The sequence below is a fragment of the Pithys albifrons genome, chromosome 3 (genome assembly GCF_047495875.1).
Source record: "Pithys albifrons albifrons isolate INPA30051 chromosome 3, PitAlb_v1, whole genome shotgun sequence".
NCBI classification, from domain to species: Eukaryota; Metazoa; Chordata; class Aves; order Passeriformes; family Thamnophilidae; genus Pithys; species Pithys albifrons.
In genome coordinates this window covers 56,087,672-56,092,308 of record NC_092460.1, presented here as the reverse complement: position 1 = coordinate 56,092,308, position 4,637 = coordinate 56,087,672, and positions in this window count along the sequence as shown.

Sequence of the window (4,637 nt, the reverse complement as noted above, 5' to 3'; positions counted from 1 at the left end):
ATAAACATGCTCAGATGTCTACTTTCAAATGAACACAGTTGTTATTTAAATGATTTCCCCTTTTAATTCATGGGTGACTATTATTTATCCTCATATATAAGCATTTGATACTAAGCCCTATCTTTACTAGCAAGGCCACCCTTACCAGACATCAAAACAATGCTAACTATACTCTTTTGATGTAAGTCAAGATTATAAAGCTGGAGGGGCAGACAGTAATAGTGTAATCACATATGGATCATACATGATTTTCAACGATAATAAGCCAAAGGAAAAGACATTTGTTGGAAGTCATAGCAGTGCTCTAGATTCGACTGAAACCTGGGGAGCCCTCTTGATGGTGAATGTAGCCCCTATCTTAGTGAGCATACACATGTATTCTCTTTGAAGTGCAGCTTTTAACAGATTCAGGTAACAATGTAGCTCTAGAGAAAAGACAATGTGGGACTTATTTTATAACAGCTCTTGTATGCAGAAGCACAACTTAGAAATATGTAAGTGTTGCATTTTTTAAAGTTCTCCCTGTTCAGTGTTTACCAGAAGAGAGCATGTGTATGAATAGTCAAGCCTTTTGCATATTTTTTGGCACTTGGAAGTACTTCAAGACTAATGCTGGCATTTCCATCACTGCTAAATCATTAGAAAGATGATATTTTAAGTCAGCAGGGAAGTTATCTTGGCACTGTTCTCACTTGCATGCTCACCAAGAGTAATGTTTTTCCTGCCAAATAATATAAAACCTCAGAAGAATCACTACTCCCTCCTTTTGTATCTTGGGGGAATAAACCACCTTAAACAAGAACTAACCTGGTGAATTCTTACTTCTTCCATAAGACAAATCTTCTTATATTCAAATATGTTCAAGAATTTTTTTCTAATTTTGGGAAAGGTGCTAACCAGTCTGGTTGTCAGCGAACCTTTCCAACCTCAACACTACAGTGACTGCAAGTTCTGCTGAAATGGTGACTGGACCTACAGCTGCAGGCAGCCTTTCACCCAGCTACAACGCAGCTGAATGAGGAGCTACTGCTCCCAAAGCACACCCTATGCAGCACTAGAGGGTTGCATTCTCAAGACACTGTTCATTTTTGGATTTTTGTCCTGGTATAGCGCTTGAATACCAAAGAAAAGTTGTAAGTGTGACAGAGCGAATTATCATCTAGAATAATTATAAAGACACTGGCTTCACTAATATAAAGTAATTAACTTGATGTGCTATTTGCAGAGGTGAGAAAAAAAAATTAAGTATCCATTCCTCTTCACAGCAAACGTAGAGGACTGAAAGTACCTCCAAAGCAAATATTTCTTTTTTTTATTAACCATCATAAACTTAGAGTGGAAAAGAAAGTCACATAAAACTTGCCAGAACATAGTTATTGAACACTGCAGTTTCTAATCTTGGCAATAAATGTAGGTCAAGGGAACTGGAAAATCTAATTACTCTGTAAATTTTTAAACCTGTTTCTTTATTCTCAAGGAAAAGAAAATTGTTCCCTCTCATTCAAGCAGACTTCACTTCAAAGGTAACTACAGCTAGGTGGAAAGTTATTTTTGCCTGAACGTAGAGGTTTCTGAACCTCCTTTAAAGTATCTTTGCATCCTGCATTGTACACTCAGCTCTGTTTCACACTTGTACCCACAGTACCTTCAGTTATTTCACAATTACTATAACTAAAATGCAAAATCCAGAGGCAGTCTTGCAAAAAATAAAAAGGGGGGAGGACCCAATCAAACAAAAAAACCCCAACCAAAACCCAAACAAAATCCATCAGAAAAAAAAATCCCACCTCTGAATAAAAGAGAACTGTAGCATGCCTTTCAGTAATATATTTCATACAATCATAATTTGATACCCAGTATTCATACATTGCATTAACAAAATACAAAGCAATGCATCATTACAGAACTATTATGAATATGAGTGTCTGAGAGCATTGTAAATATTAATTATTCACTGATATTTGACTGTTTCACACAGTTGATGCTGGCTTCAGTGTATTGCACAAAGCGTCTAACTTACACTTATAAGAAGACAGAATAATTTTTAAAAATACAAAAACCTTGAGAATTCAAGCCTCTTGATGATTCTAAAAACCAAGGGCAATTTAAGAATCACATCTCCAAAACAAGAAAAAAAATAATTTCAGGTATTTAAGATGAATTCACAGCACAATCAATCTCCAACTTCTCTCTCCTATAAAAAAAAAAAAAGGAAACAAAAAAGGAAAATAAAAAGGCTGCACCTCTCACTTCTCAAAAGAAAATCCTTCAAATTCCAAAAAACAAAAGGTCCTTCCTACCGTCTCACTTGTTAGGATTCATCTGTCATTATTTTTTAGTGTTTTTCCACATTCACAAAGTTGTGTTTCTTCTACTTTGTTAAATAAAAGCTGAAAGTACACATAGGCAGAAGTTGGAGCTTGCATAAAACCCAAGAGAGTCCTAATGAATTTACAAGTCATTGGAGCTGTAATGATGTTTGAGGATCTGTGGACTGGAGGTTGGAACAACAGCCAGAGTACTGACCAGTCCAGCTCACGTAGCTTCGTCTTCTGGCTCTTACCTCTGTCACACGTTATGAAGAAACCATCGAGTTTCACAACAGCTTTGTGTTGTGTTCTGCTTTGGCAGTCAAATGTTTTGTTTGTTTTGGGGGGGTGGGAGGGCCGAGTTGTACAGCAGTGGAAAACCTGGCCTAAGACCATCTGATCTTTGGACACTGCTCTCGTTAAGTATAAATCCTACTTTTGAACTTCCTCCAGTTGCGTAAGAGCTGAAGCCTCCCAAACAAACAAAACACAACAACAACAGAAAAAAAAGAACTCAGAAAGATCCATACTGAAGACTTAAAATGAGTTTGTCTTAGAAAGTAAACCCTGAAACAGTAAGCTCAAGGAACAACCCAAAGGTAAATGAGTGCTGTCATGGTCTGCAAAAGAATGATAAGATTTTTTTTGCTATATACATTTGATGAATGACATCTACTGTTGATATAGATGTGTCTATTGAACTACATGGTAATACAGCAAACCACACCACATCCCATTTTCTGTATCATGGATGAATTTATTAATACAAGCATCAAAACCATTCCTCAGCTTTCTCTAAGCTTTCAGATATCAACACTACAAACTTTGAACTAAAAATTTCAGACACTAATTAGGTATTGATTCTTCATACACACACACACACACACACACACACACACACACACACACAAAATTGTCCTGACTGGAGATCCATGAAATTGCTAAAATCATATGTAGCCTGAGGACTGACTGGTGACAAGTAGTATTGAATGAGACCTGGATCTGCACTGAATGAGGAGAAAATGAAGAAATCTTATCTGCCAGTTCATTTGCGAAGTGGCAAAAGTGGCAGGGGCCTTCTTAAAAAGATATGTTTGCACAAATGACTAATGTGTAAAAGCAAATTCAATATAGTTTCTTAAACTTTGGGTGTTTGACTTTACAGCTTATTATAATTTTGCACAAAATAATGTAACTCAGTGAAATTGTGCATTCCTTCCTTTAACTTCTATGGCTTTTAAGCATGACATTGCATTGACTTCTTGCGTTTACTTCATGTCCTGAAGGACAGAAGGTCCAAATTTCACTAAGAGCCAGAGCAACCAGTGATGATGAACCTATCTCCTTACAATGCATGCCCACAAACAGCATATAAAAAGTCCAACCTGTTACAGATCAAGACTGACAAAAAAATAACCTTCGGATGAACAAGAAACAAAGAGGATAGAAGTTTAAAGCACATTGGTCCACTCTAAAAGCACAAAAGCCTGCTGAACATCAGTAAGACTCAGATGAAGGAAAAAGTTTATGAAACAGTTTGGATGGGTGATTTCTACAATCAGACATCACTACAATAAGGACACACTACCTTCCCTCTGCTAACATGACTGAGCAATCTTTCATGAACAAGCACTAAATGCGTTCATGGCTACTTGCACCTGACAGAAATCCAGAGGCACTGAAAAGAATAGCATTTCCTTACTTTGGTTTTAGATTGGGTTTTGTGGTTGTTTTTTGATTGTTTGTTTTGTTGGGTTGTTTTTAATAATGAAAACACCAGGGCTTTCACTATGTCAGATAATAAAGGTATGATGACAGCAGACCTTCTCCTGTCTTCCTCCTGGCGGCATTGGAAAGGTCTTTTGTCTATCCTTAGCTCCCAAATATTATACAAACAAAAAAGACGTAAGCTACCAGCTTTTCTAGCCTGCATACACCGGATCTTCTAAAGGCGAGTTATTTAAGAAAGGGTTTAACTTACACTGCCAAAGCTACACTCTTACTACTGCCTTTACGCCAGGTGCGTGCCCCTGCGCCGAGCAGGGCAAGCCGCGCCGCACACCTGGCCCGGGCTCGGTGCCACGGCGGCTGCCGGCACAGCCCGCACCCCGCATCCCTCCCGACCCCCGGGAGCCGCTCCGGGCATGGTCCCGGCGGGACCTGCCGCCGCCCCGGGGCCCGCACAGCGCCCTCCCCGCGGGTCCCGCCGATGGCCGAGCGCCCCCGCCCAGTCCGGTCCGGTCCGGTCCGGTCCCGCGCCGCGCCCCGCGCCCCGCGCCCACCGCCCCTCCCGCCGCCGGCCCCGCCCCGCCCCGCCCCGCCAGGCGC